Genomic DNA, 14,928 nt, shown 5'->3' with positions numbered 1-14,928 from the left:
TTAGGAGATATGGGCAAAAGAAGTTTTTCATATAAAAATTTCAATTTTTTTAGGTTTTGGGTGGATTTTTCAATTTTTTTGGGGTGGTCACGAATTAAAGTCCTTTTCGCTCTAGGACGCATATTTAAGGAGATATGGGCAAAAGAAGTTTTTCATATAAAAATTTCAATTTTTTTAGGTTTTGGGTGGATTTTTCAATTTTTTGGGGAGGTCACGAATTAAAGTCCTTTTCGCTCTAGGACGCATATTTAAGGAGATATGGGCAAAAGAAGTTTTTCATATAAAAATTTCAATTTTTTTAGGTTTTGGGTGGATTTTTCAATTTTTTGGGGGTGTCACGAATTAAAGTCCTTTTCGCTCTAGGACGCATATTTAAGGAGATATGGGCAAAAGAAGTTTTTCGTATAAAAATTTAAATTTTTTTAGGTTTTGGGTGGATTTTTCAATTTTTTGGGGTGGTCACGAATTAAAGTCCTTTTCGCTCTAGGACGCATATTTAAGGAGATATGGGCAAAAGAAGTTTTTCATATAAAAATTTTATTTTTTTTTAGGTTTTGGGTGGATTTTTCAATTTTTTGGGGGTGTCACGAATTAAAGTCCTTTTCGCTCTAGGACGCATATTTAAGGAGATATGGACAAAAGAAGTTTTTCGTATAAAAATTTCAATTTTTTTAGGTTTTGGGTGGATTTTTCAATTTTTTGGGTGTGGTCACGAATTAAAGTCCTTTTCGCTCTAGGACGCATATTTAAGGAGATATGGGCAAAAGAAGTTTTTCGTATAAAAATTTCAATTTTTTTAGGTTTTGGGTGGATTTTTCAATTTTTTGGGGTGGTCACGAATTAAAGTCCTTTTCACTCTAGGACGCATATTTAAGGAGATATGGGCAAAAGAAGTTTTTCATATAAAAATTTCAATTTTTTTAGGTTTTGGGTGGATTTTTCAATTTTTTGGGGGATGTCACGAATTAAAGTCCTTTTCGCTCTAGGACGCATATTTAAGGAGATATGGGCAAAAGAGGTTTTTCATATAAAAAATTCAATTTTTTTAGGTTTTGGGTTAATTTTTCAATTTTTTGGGGGTGGTCACGAATTAAAGTCCTTTTCGCTCTAGGACGCTTAGTTTAGGAGATATGGGCAAAAGAAGTTTTTCATATAAAAATTTCAATTTTTTTAGGTTTTGGGTGGATTTTTCAATTTTTTTGGGGTGGTCACGAATTAAAGTCCTTTTCGCTCTAGGACGCATATTTAAGGAGATATGGGCAAAAGAAGTTTTTCATATAAAAATTTCAATTTTTTTAGGTTTTGGGTGGATTTTTCAATTTTTTGGGGTGGTCACGAATTAAAGTCCTTTTCGCTCTAGGACGCATATTTAAGGAGATATGGGCAAAAGAAGTTTTTCATATAAAAATTTAAATTTTTTTAGGTTTTGGATGGATTTTTCAATTTTTTGGGGGTGGTCACGAATTAAAGTCCTTTTCGCTCTAGGACGCATATTTAAGGAGATATGGGCAAAAGAAGTTTTTCATATAAAAATTTAAATTTTTTTAGGTTTTGGGTGGATTTTTCAATTTTTTGGGGAGGTCACGAATTAAAGTCCTTTTCGCTCTAGGACGCATATTTAAGGAGATATGGGCAAAAGAAGATATTCATATAAAAATTTCAATTTTTTTAGGTTTTGGGTGGATTTTTCAATTTTTTGGGGGTGTCACGAATTAAAGTCCTTTTCGCTCTAGGACGCATATTTAAGGAGATATGGGCAAAAGAAGTTTTTCGTATAAAAATTTCAATTTTTTTAGGTTTTGGGTGGATTTTTCAATTTTTTGGGGTGGTCACGAATTAAAGTCCTTTTCGCTCTAGGACGCATATTTAAGGAGATATGGGCAAAAGAAGTTTTTCATATAAAAATTTCATTTTTTTTAGGTTTTGGGTGGATTTTTCAATTTTTTGGGGGTGTCACGAATTAAAGTCCTTTTCGCTATAGGACGCATATTTAAGGAGATATGGACAAAAGAAGTTTTTCGTATAAAAATTTCAATTTTTTTAGGTTTTGGGTGGATTTTTCAATTTTTTGGGTGTGGTCACGAATTAAAGTCCTTTTCGCTCTAGGACGCATATTTAAGGAGATATGGGCAAAAGAAGTTTTTCGTATAAAAATTTCAATTTTTTTAGGTTTTGGGTGGATTTTTCAATTTTTTGGGGTGGTCACGAATTAAAGTCCTTTTCGCTCTAGGACGCATATTTAAGGAGATATGGGCAAAAGAAGTTTTTTATATAAAAATTTCAATTTTTTTAGGTTTTGGGTGGATTTTTCAATTTTTTGGGGGATGTCACGAATTAAAGTCCTTTTCGCTCTAGGACGCATATTTAAGGAGATATGGGCACAAGAGGTTTTTCATATAAAAAATTCAATTTTTTTAGGTTTTGGGTGGATTTTTCAATTTTTTGGGGGTGTCACGAATTAAAGTCCTTTTCGCTCTAGGACGCATATTTAAGGAGATATGGGCAAAAGAAGTTTTTCGTATAAAAATTTCAATTTTTTTAGGTTTTGGGTGGATTTTTCAATTTTTTTGGGGTGGTCACGAATTAAAGTCCTTTTCGCTCTAGGACGCATATTTAAGGTGATATGGGCAAAAGAAGTTTTTCATATAAAAATTTCAATTTTTTTAGGTTTTGGGTGGATTTTTCAATTTTTTGGGGGTGGTCACGAATTAAAGTCCTTTTCGCTCTAGGACGCTTAGTTTAGGAGATATGGGCAAAAGAAGTTTTTCATATAAAAATTTAAATTTTTTTAGATTTTGGATGGATTTTTCAATTTTTTGGGGGAGGTCACGAATTAAAGTCCTTTTCGCTCTAGGACGCATATTAAGGGATATGGGCAAAAGAAGTTTTTCATATAAAAATTTCAATTTTTTTAGGTTTTGGGTGGATTTTTCAATTTTTTGGGGGAGGTCACGAATTAAAGTCCTTTTCGCTCTAGGACGCTTAGTTTAGGAGATATGGGCAAAAGAAGTTTTTCATATAAAAATTTAAATTTTTTTAGGTTTTGGATGGATTTTTCAATTTTTTGGGGGAGGTCACGAATTAAAGTCCTTTTCGCTCTAGGACGCATATTTAAGGAGATATGGGCAAAAGAAGTTTTTCTTATAAAAATTTAAATTTTTTTAGGTTTTGGATGGATTTTTCAATTTTTTGGGGGTGGTCACGAATTAAAGTCCTTTTCGCTCTAGGACGCATATTTAAGGAGATATGGGCAAAAGAAGTTTTTCATATAAAAATTTCAATTTTTTTAGGTTTTGGGTGGATTTTTCAATTTTTTGGGGAGGTCACGAATTAAAGTCCTTTTCGCTCTAGGACGCATATTTAAGGAGATATGGGCAAAAGAAGTTTTTCATATAAAAATTTAAATTTTTTTAGGTTTTGGGTGGATTTTTCAATTTTTTGGGGAGGTCACGAATTAAAGTCCTTTTCGCTCTAGGACGCATATTTAAGGAGATATGGGCAAAAGAAGTTTTTCATATAAAAATTTCACTTTTTTTAGGTTTTGGGTGGATTTTTCAATTTTTTGGGGGTGTCTCGAATTAAAGTCCTTTTCGCTCTAGGACGCATATTTAAGGAGATATGGGCAAAAGAAGTTTTTCGTATAAAAATTTCAATTTTTTTAGGTTTTGGGTGGATTTTTCAATTTTTTGGGGTGGTCACGAATTAAAGTCCTTTTCGCTCTAGGACGCATATTTAAGGAGATATGGGCAAAAGAAGTTTTTCATATAAAAATTTCATTTTTTTTAGGTTTTGGGTGGATTTTTCAATTTTTTGGGGGTGTCACGAATTAAAGTCCTTTTCGCTCTAGGACGCATATTTAAGGAGATATGGGCAAAAGAAGTTTTTCGTATAAAAATTTCAATTTTTTTAGGTTTTGGGTGGATTTTTCAATTTTTTGGGGTGGTCACGAATTAAAGTCCTTTTCGCTCTAGGACGCATATTTAAGGAGATATGGGCAAAATAAGTTTTTCATATAAAAATTTCAATTTTTTTAGGTTTTGGGTGGATTTTTCAATTTTTTGGGGGATGTCACGAATTAAAGTCCTTTTCGCTCTAGGACGGATATTTAAGGAGATATGGGCAAAAGAGGTTTTTCATATAAAAAATTCAATTTTTTTAGGTTTTCGGTGGATTTCTCAATTTTTTGGGGGTGGTCACGAATTAAAGTCCTTTTCGCTCTAGGACGCTTAGTTTAGGAGATATGGGCAAAAGAAGTTTTTCATATAAAAATTTCAATTTTTTTAGGTTTTGGGTGGATTTTTCAATTTTTTTGGGGTGGTCACGAATTAAAGTCCTTTTCGCTCTAGGACGCATATTTAAGGAGATATGGGCAAAAGAAGTTTTTCATATAAAAATTTCAATTTTTTTAGGTTTTGGGTGGATTTTTCAATTTTTTGGGGGTGGTCACGAATTAAAGTCCTTTTCGCTCTAGGACGCTTAGTTTAGGAGATATGGGCAAAAGAAGTTTTTCATATAAAAATTTAAATTTTTTAAGATTTTGGATGGATTTTTCAATTTTTTGGGGGAGGTCACGAATTAAAGTCCTTTTCGCTCTAGGACGCATATTTAAGGAGATATGGGCAAAAGAAGTTTTTCATATAAAAATTTAAATTTTTTTAGGTTTTGGATGGATTTTTCAATTTTTTGGGGAGGTCACGAATTAAAGTCCTTTTCGCTCTAGGACGCATATTTAAGGAGATATGGGCAAAAGAAGTTTTTCATATAAAAATTTAAATTTTTTTAGTTTTTGGATGGATTTTTCAATTTTTTGGGGGTGGTCACGAATTAAAGTCCTTTTCGCTCTAGGACGCATATTTAAGGAGATATGGGCAAAAGAAGTTTTTCATATAAAAATTTCAATTTTTTTAGGTTTTGGGTGGATTTTTCAATTTTTTGGGGAGGTCACGAATTAAAGTCCTTTTCGCTCTAGGACGCATATTTAAGGAGATATGGGCAAAAGAAGTTTTTCATATAAAAATTTCAATTTTTTTAGGTTTTGGGTGGATTTTTCAATTTTTTGGGGGTGTCACGAATTAAAGTCTTTTTCGCTCTAGGACGCATATTTAAGGAGATATGGGCACAAGAAGTTTTTCGTATAAAAATTTCAATTTTTTTAGGTTTTGGGTGGATTTTTCAATTTTTTGGGGTGGTCACGAATTAAAGTCCTTTTCGCTCTAGGACGCATATTTAAGGAGATATGGGCAAAAGAAGTTTTTCATATAAAAATTTCATTTTTTTTAGGTTTTGGGTGGATTTTTCAATTTTGTGGGGGTGTCACGAATTAAAGTCCTTTTCGCTCTAGGACGCATATTTAAGGAGATATGGACAAAAGAAGTTTTTCGTATAAAAATTTCAATTTTTTTAGGTTTTGGGTGGATTTTTCAATTTTTTGGGGGTGTCACGAATTAAAGTCCTTTTCGCTCTAGGACGCATATTTAAGGATATATGGGCAAAAGAAGTTTTTCGTATAAAAATTTCAATTTTTTTAGGTTTTGGGTGGATTTTTCAATTTTTTGGGGTGGTCACGAATTAAAGTCCTTTTCGCTCTAGGACGCACATATAAGGAGATATGGGCAAAAGAAGTTTTTCATATAAAAATTTCAATTTTTTTAGGTTTTGGGTGGATTTTTCAATTTTTTGGGGGTGGTCACGAATTAAAGTCCTTTTCGCTCTAGGACGCATATTTAAGGAGATATGGACAAAAGAAGTTTTTCGTATAAAAATTTAAATTTTTTTAGGTTTTGGATGGATTTTTCAATTTTTTGGGGGTGGTCACGAATTAAAGTCCTTTTCGCTCTAGGACGCATATTTAAGGAGATATGGGCAAAAGAAGTTTTTCATATAAAAATTTCAATTTTTTTAGGTTTTGGGTGGATTTTTCAATTTTTTGGGGAGGTCACGAATTAAAGTCCTTTTCGCTCTAGGACGCATATTTAAGGAGATATGGGCAAAAGAAGTTTTTCATATAAAAATTTCAATTTTTTTAGGTTTTGGGTGGATTTTTCAATTTTTTGGTGGTGGTCACGAATTAAAGTCCTTTTCGCTCTAGGACGCATATTTAAGGAGATATGGGCAAAAGAAGTTTTTCATATAAAAATTTCAATTTTTTTAGGTTTTGGGTGGATTTTTCAATTTTTTGGGGGTGGTCACGAATTAAAGTCCTTTTCGCTCTAGGACGCTTAGTTTAGGAGATATGGGCAAAAGAAGTTTTTCATATAAAAATTTAAATTTTTTTAGATTTTGGATGGATTTTTCAATTTTTTGGGGGAGGTCACGAATTAAAGTCCTTTTCGCACTAGGACGCATATTTAAGGAGATATGGGCAAAAGAAGTTTTTCATATAAAAATTTCAATTTTTTTAGGTTTTGGATGGATTTTTAAATTTTTTGGGGGTGGTCACGAATTAAAGTCCTTTTCGCTCTAGGACGCATATTTAAGGAGATATGGGCAAAAGAAGTTTTTCATATAAAAATTTCAATTTTTTTAGGTTTTGGGTGGATTTTTCAATTTTTTGGGGAGGTCACGAATTAAAGTCCTTTTCGCTCTAGGACGCATATTTAAGGAGATATGGGCAAAAGAAGTTTTTCATATATGAATTTCAATTTTTTTAGGTTTTGGGTGGATTTTTCAATTTTTTGGGGGTGTCACGAATTAAAGTCCTTTTCGCTCTAGGACGCATATTTAAGGAGATATGGGCAAAAGAAGTTTTTCGTATAAAAATTTCAATTTTTTTAGGTTTTGGGTGGATTTTTCAATTTTTTGGGGTGGTCACGAATTAAAGTCCTTTTCGCTCTAGGACGCATATTTAAGGAGATATGGGCAAAAGAAGTTTTTCATATAAAAATTTCATTTTTTTTAGGTTTTGGGTGGATTTTTCAATTTTTTGGGGGTGTCACGAATTAAAGTCCTTTTCGCTCTAGGACGAATATTTAAGGAGATATGGGAAAAAGAAATTTTTCGTATAAAAATTTCAATTTTTTTAGGTTTTGGGTGGATTTTTTAATTTTTTGGGGTGGTCACGAATTAAAGTCCTTTTCGCTCTAGGACGCTTAGTTTAGGAGATATGGGCAAAAGAAGTTTTTCATATAAAAATTTAAATTTTTTTAGATTTTGGATGGATTTTTCAATTTTTTGGGGGAGGTCACGAATTAAAGTCCTTTTCGCTCTAGGACGCATATTTAAGGAGATATGGGCAAAAGAAGTTTTTCATATAAAAATTTAAATTTTTTTAGATTTTGGATGGATTTTTCAATTTTTTGGGGGAGGTCACGAATTAAAGTCCTTTTCGCTCTAGGACGCATATTTAAGGAGATATGGGCAAAAGAAGTTTTTCATATAAAAATTTCAATTTTTTTAGGTTTTGGGTGGATTTTTCAATTTTTTGGGGGAGGTCACGAATTAAAGTCCTTTTCGCTCTAGGACGCTTAGTTTAGGAGATATGGGCAAAAGAAGTTTTTCATATAAAAATTTAAATTTTTTTAGGTTTTGGATGGATTTTTCAATTTTTTGGGGGAGGTCACGAATTAAAGTCCTTTTCGCTCTAAGACGCATATTTAAGGAGATATGGGCAAAAGAAGTTTTTCATATAAAAATTTAAATTTTTTTAGGTTTTGGGTGGATTTTTCAATTTTTTGGGGAGGTCACGAATTAAAGTCCTTTTCGCTCTAGGACGCATATTTAAGGAGATATGGGCAAAAGAAGTTTTTCATATAAAAATTTCAATTTTTTTAGGTTTTGGGTGGATTTTTCAATTTTTTGGGGGTGTCACGAATTAAAGTCCTTTTCGCTCTAGGACGCATATTTAAGGAGATATGGGCAAAAGAAGTTTTTCGTATAAAAATTTCAACTTTTTTAAGTTTTGGGTGAATTTTTCAATTTTTTGGTGTGGTCACGAATTAAAGTCCTTTTCGCTCTAGGACGCATATTTAAGGAGATATGGGCAAAAGAAGTTTTTCATATAAAAATTTGATTTTTTTTAGGTTTTGGGTGGATTTTTCAATTTTTTGGGGGTGTCACGAATTAAAGTCCTTTTCGCTCTAGGACGCATATTTAAGGAGATATGGGCAAAAGAAGTTTTTCGTATAAAAATTTCAATTTTTTTAGGTTTTGGGTGGATTTTTCAATTTTTTGGAGTGGTCACGAATTAAAGTCCTTTTCGCTCTAGGACGCATATTTAAGGAGATATGGGCAAAAGAAGTTTTTCATATAAAAATTTCAATTTTTTTAGGTTTTGGGTGGATTTTTCAATTTTTTGGGGGATGTCACGAATTAAAGTCCTTTTCGCTCTAGGACGCATATTTAAGGAGATATGGGCAAAAGAGGTTTTTCATATAAAAAATTCAATTTTTTTAGGTTTTGGGTGGATTTCTCAATTTTTTGGGGGTGGTCACGAATTAAAGTCCTTTTCGCTCTAGGACGCTTAGTTTAGGAGATATGGGCAAAAGAAGTTTTTCATATAAAAATTTCAATTTTTTTAGGTTTTGGGTGGATTTTTCAATTTTTTTGGGGTGGTCACGAATTAAAGTCCTTTTCGCTCTAGGACGCATATTTAAGGAGATATGGGCAAAAGAAGTTTTTCATATAAAAATTTCAATTTTTTTAGGTTTTGGGTGGATTTTTCAATTTTTTGGGGGTGGTCACGAATTAAAGTCCTTTTCGCTCTAGGACGCTTAGTTTAGGAGATATGGGCAAAAGAAGTTTTTCATATAAAAATTTAAATTTTTTTAGATTTTGGATGGATTTTTCAATTTTTTGGGGGAGGTCACGAATTAAAGTCCTTTTCGCTCTAGGACGCATATTTAAGGAGATATGGGCAAAAGAAGTTTTTCATATAAAAATTTCAATTTTTTTAGGTTTTGGGTGGATTTTTCAATTTTTTGGGGGAGGTCACGAATTAAAGTCCTTTTCGCTCTAGGACGCTTAGTTTAGGAGATATGGGCAAAAGAAGTTTTTCATATAAAAATTTAAATTTTTTTAGGTTTAGGATGGATTTTTCAATTTTTTGGGGGAGGTCACGAATTAAAGTCCTTTTCGCTCTAGGACGCATATTTAAGGAGATATGGGCAAAAGAAGTTTTTCATATAAAAATTTCAATTTTTTTAGGTTTTGGGTGGATTTTTCAATTTTTTGGGGGTGGTCACGAATTAAAGTCCTTTTCGCTCTAGGACGCATATTTAAGGAGATATGGGCAAAAGAAGTTTTTCATATAAAAATTTCAATTTTTTTAGGTTTTGGGTGGATTTTTCAATTTTTTGGGGAGGTCACGAATTAAAGTCCTTTTCGCTCTAGGACGCATATTTAAGGAGATATGGGCAAAAGAAGTTTTTCATATAAAAATTTCAATTTTTTTAGGTTTTGGGTGGATTTTTCAATTTTTTGGGGGTGTCACGAATTAAAGTCCTTTTCGCTCTAGGACGCATATTTAAGGAGATATGGGCAAAAGAAGTTTTTCGTATAAAAATTTCAATTTTTTTAGGTTTTGGGTGGATTTTTCAATTTTTTGGGGTGGTCACGAATTAAAGTCCTTTTCGCTCTAGGACGCATATTTAAGGAGATATGGGCAAAAGAAGTTTTTCATATAAAAATTTCATTTTTTTAGGTTTTGGGTGGATTTTTCAATTTTTTGGGGGTGTCACGAATTAAAGTCCTTTTCGCTCTAGGACGCATATTTAAGGAGATATGGACAAAAGAAGTTTTTCGTATAAAAATTTCAATTTTTTTTAGGTTTTGGGTGGATTTTTCAATTTTTTGGGGGTGTCACGAATTAAAGTCCTTTTCGCTCTAGGACGCATATTTAAGGAGATATGGGCAAAAGAAGTTTTTCGTATAAAAATTTCAATTTTTTTAGGTTTTGGGTGGACTTTTCAATTTTTTGGGGTGGTCACGAATTAAAGTCCTTTTCGCTCTAGGACGCACATTTAAGGAGATATGGGCAAAAGAAGTTTTTCATATAAAAATTTCAATTTTTTTAGGTTTTGGGTGGATTTTTCAATTTTTTGGGGTGGTCACGAATTAAAGTCCTTTTCGCTCTAGGACGCACATTTAAGGAGATATGGGCAAAGGAAGTTTTTCATATAAAAATTTAAATTTTTTTAGGTTTTGGATCGATTTTTCAATTTTTTGGGGGTGGTCACGAATTAAAGTCCTTTTCGCTCTAGGACGCATATTTAAGGAGATATGGGCAAAAGAAGTTTTTCATATAAAAATTTAAATTTTTTTAGGTTTTGGGTGGATTTTTCAATTTTTTGGGGAGGTCACGAATTAAAGTCCTTTTCGCTCTAGGACGCATATTTAAGGAGATATGGGCAAAAGAAGTTTTTCATATAAAAATTTCAATTTTTTTAGGTTTTGGGTGGATTTTTCAATTTTTTTGGGGTGGTCACGAATTAAAGTCCTTTTCGCTCTAGGACGCATATTTAAGGAGATATGGGCAAAAGAAGTTTTTCATATAAAAATTTCAATTTTTTTAGGTTTTGGGTGGATTTTTCAATTTTTTGGGGGTGGTCACGAATTAAAGTCCTTTTCGCTCTAGGACGCTTAGTTTAGGAGATATGGGCAAAAGAAGTTTTTCATATAAAAATTTAAATTTTTTTAGATTTTGGATGGATTTTTCAATTTTTTGGGGGAGGTCACGAATTAAAGTCCTTTTCGCTCTAGGACGCATATTTAAGGAGATATGGGCAAAAGAAGTTTTTCGTATAAAAATTTCAATTTTTTTAGGTTTTGGGTGGATTTTTCAATTTTTTGGGGGAGGTCACGAATTAAAGTCCTTTTCGCTCTAGGACGCTTAGTTTAGGAGATATGGGCAAAAGAAGTTTTTCATATAAAAATTTAAATTTTTTTAGGTTTTGGATAGATTTTTCAATTTTTTGGGGGAGGTCACGAATTAAAGTCCTTTTCGCTCTAGGACGCATATTTAAGGAGATATGGGCAAAAGAAGTTTTTCATATAAAAATTTAAATTTTTTTAGGTTTTGGGTGGATTTTTCAATTTTTTGGGGTGGTCACGAATTAAAGTCCTTTTCGCTCTAGGACGCATATTTAAGGAGATATGGGCAAAAGAAGTTTTTCATATAAAAATTTCAATTTTTTTAGGTTTTGGGTGGATTTTTCAATTTTTTGGGGGATGTCACGAATTAAAGTCCTTTTCGCTCTAGGACGCATATTTAAGGAGATATGGGCAAAAGAGGTTTTTCATATAAAAAATTCAATTTTTTTAGGTTTTGGGTGGATTTTTCAATTTTTTGGGGGTGGTCACGAATTAAAGTCCTTTTCGCTCTAGGACGCTTAGTTTAGGAGATATGGGCAAAAGAAGTTTTTCATATAAAAATTTCAATTTTTTTAGGTTTTGGGTGGATTTTTCAATTTTTTTGGGGTGGTCACGAATTAAAGTCCTTTTCGCTCTAGGACGCATATTTAAGGAGATATGGGCAAAAGAAGTTTTTCATATAAAAATTTCAATTTTTTTAGGTTTTGGGTGGATTTTTCAATTTTTTGGGGGTGGTCACGAATTAAAGTCCTTTTCGCTCTAGGACGCTTAGTTTAGGAGATATGGGCAAAAGAAGTTTTTCATATAAAAATTTAATTTTTTTTAGATTTTGGATGGATTTTTCAATTTTTTGGGGGAGGTCACGAATTAAAGTCCTTTTCGCTCTAGGACGCATATTTAAGGAGATATGGGCAAAAGAAGTTTTTCATATAAAAATTTAAATTTTTTTAGGTTTTGGGTGGATTTTTCAATTTTTTGGGGGAGGTCACGAATTAAAGTCCTTTTCGCTCTAGGACGCTTAGTTTAGGAGATATGGACAAAAGAAGTTTTTCATATAAAAATTTAAATTTTTTTAGGTTTTGGATGGATTTTTCAATTTTTTGGGGGAGGTCACGAATTAAAGTCCTTTTCGCTCTAGGACGCATATTTAAGGAGATATGGGCAAAAGAAGTTTTTCATATAAAAATTTAAATTTTTTTAGGTTTTGGATGGATTTTTCAATTTTTTGGGGGAGGTCACGAATTAAAGTCCTTTTCGCTCTAGGACGCATATTTAAGGAGATATGGGCAAAAGAAGTTTTTCATATAAAAATTTAAATTTTTTAGGTTTTGGATGGATTTTTCAATTTTTTGGGGGTGGTCACGAATTAAAGTCCTTTTCGCTCTAGGACGCATATTTAAGGAGATATGGGCAAAAGAAGTTTTTCATATAAAAATTTCAATTTTTTTAGGTTTTGGGTGGATTTTTCAATTTTTTGGGGAGGTCACGAATTAAAGTCCTTTTCGCTCTAGGACGCATATTTAAGGAGATATGGGCAAAAGAAGTTTTTCATATAAAAATTTCAATTTTTTTAGGTTTTGGGTGGATTTTTCAATTTTTTGGGGGTGTCACGAATTAAAGTCCTTTTCGCTCTAGGACGCATATTTAAGGAGATATGGGCAAAAGAAGTTTTTCGTATAAAAATTTCAATTTTTTTAGGTTTTGGGTGGATTTTTCAATTTTTTGGGGTGGTCACGAATTAAAGTCCTTTTCGCTCTAGGAAGCATATTTAAGGAGATATGGGCAAAAGAAGTTTTTCATATAAAAATTTCATTATTTTTAGGTTTTGGGTGGATTTTTCAATTTTTTGGGGGTGTCACGAATTAAAGTCCTTTTCGCTCTAGGACGCATATTTAAGGAGATATGGACAAAAGAAGTTTTTCGTATAAAAATTTCAATTTTTTTAGGTTTTGGGTGGATTTTTCAATTTTTTGGGTGTGGTCACGAATTAAAGTCCTTTTCGCTCTAGGACGCATATTTAAGGAGATATGGGCAAAAGAAGTTTTTCGTATAAAAATTTCAATTTTTTTAGGTTTTGGGTGGATTTTTCAATTTTTTGGGGTGGTCACGAATTAAAGTCCTTTTCGCTCTAGGACGCATATTTAAGGAGATATGGGCAAAAGAAGTTTTTCATATAAAAATTTCAATTTTTTTAGGTTTTGGGTGGATTTTTCAATTTTTTGGGGGATGTCACGAATTAAAGTCCTTTTCGCTCTAGGACGCATATTTAAGGAGATATGGGCAAAAGAGGTTTTTCATATAAAAAATTCAATTTTTTTAGGTTTTGGGTGGATTTTTCAATTTTTTGGGGGTGGTCACGAATTAAAGTCCTTTTCGCTCTAGGACGCTTAGTTTAGGAGATATGGGCAAAAGAAGTTTTTCATATAAAAATTTAAATTTTTTTAGATTTTGGATGGATTTTTCAATTTTTTGGGGGAGGTCACGAATTAAAGTCCTTTTCGCTCTAGGACGCATATTTAAGGAGATATGGGCAAAAGAAGTTTTTCATATAAAAATTTCAATTTTTTTAGGTTTTGGGTGGATTTTTCAATTTTTTGGGGGAGGTCACGAATTAAAGTCCTTTTCGCTCTAGGACGCTTAGTTTAGGAGATATGGGCAAAAGAAGTTTTTCATATAAAAATTTAAATTTTTTTAGGTTTTGGATGGATTTTTCAATTTTTTGGGGGAGGTCACGAATTAAAGTCCTTTTCGCTCTAGGACGCATATTTAAGGAGATATGGGCAAAAGAAGTTTTTCATATAAAAATTTAAATTTTTTTAGGTTTTGGATGGATTTTTCAATTTTTTGGGGGTGGTCACAAATTAAAGTCCTTTTCGCTCTAGGACGCATATTTAAGGAGATATGGGCAAAAGAAGTTTTTCATATAAAAATTTCAATTTTTTTAGGTTTTGGGTGGATTTTTCAATTTTTTGGGGGAGGTCACGAATTAAAGTCCTTTTCGCTCTAGGACGCTTAGTTTAGGAGATATGGGCAAAAGAAGTTTTTCATATAAAAATTTAAATTTTTTTAGGTTTTGGGTGGATTTTTCAATTTTTTGGGGGAGGTCACGAATTAAAGTCCTTTTCGCTCTAGGACGCATATTTAAGGAGATATGGGCAAAAGAAGTTTTTCATATAAAAATTTCAATTTTTTTAGGTTTTGGGTGGATTTTTCAATTTTTTGGGGGTGGTCACGAATTAAAGTCCTTTTCGCTCTAGGACGCATATTTAAGGAGATATGGGCAAAAGAAGTTTTTCGTATAAAAATTTCAATTTTTTTAGGTTTTGGGTGGATTTTTCAATTTTTTGGGGTGGTCACGAATTAAAGTCCTTTTCGCTCTAGGACGCATATTTAAGGAGATATGGGCAAAAGAAGTTTTTCATATAAAAATTTCATTATTTTTAGGTTTTGGGTGGATTTTTCAATTTTTTGGGGGTGTCACGAATTAAAGTCCTTTTCGCTCTAGGACGCATATTTAAGGAGATATGGACAAAAGAAGTTTTTCGTATAAAAATTTCAATTTTTTTAGGTTTTGGGTGGATTTTTCAATTTTTTGGGTGTGGTCACGAATTAAAGTCCTTTTCGCTCTAGGACGCATATTTAAGGAGATATGGGCAAAAGAAGTTTTTCGTATAAAAATTTCAATTTTTTTAGGTTTTGGGTGGATTTTTCAATTTTTTGGGGTGGTCACGAATTAAAGTCCTTTTCGCTCTAGGACGCATATTTAAGGAGATATGGGCAAAAGAAGTTTTTCATAAAAAAATTCCAATTTTTTTAGGTTTTGGGTGGATTTTTCAATTTTTTGGGGGATGTCACGAATTAAAGTCCTTTTCGCTCTAGGACGCATATTTAAGGAGATATGGGCAAAAGAGGTTTTTCATATAAAAAATTCAATTTTTTTAGGTTTTGGGTGGATTTTTCAATTTTTTGGGGGTGGTCACGAATTAAAGTCCTTTTCGCTCTAGGACGCTTAGTTTAGGAGATATGGGCAAAAGAAGTTTTTCATATAAAAATTTAAATTTTTTTAGATTTTGGATGGATTTTTCAATTTTTTGGGGGAGGTCACGAATTAAAGTCCTTTTC

The sequence above is a fragment of the Haematobia irritans genome, chromosome 1 (genome assembly GCF_050003625.1).
Source record: "Haematobia irritans isolate KBUSLIRL chromosome 1, ASM5000362v1, whole genome shotgun sequence".
Taxonomy (NCBI): domain Eukaryota; kingdom Metazoa; phylum Arthropoda; class Insecta; order Diptera; family Muscidae; genus Haematobia; species Haematobia irritans.
Note: the sequence above shows the minus strand (reverse complement) of the source record.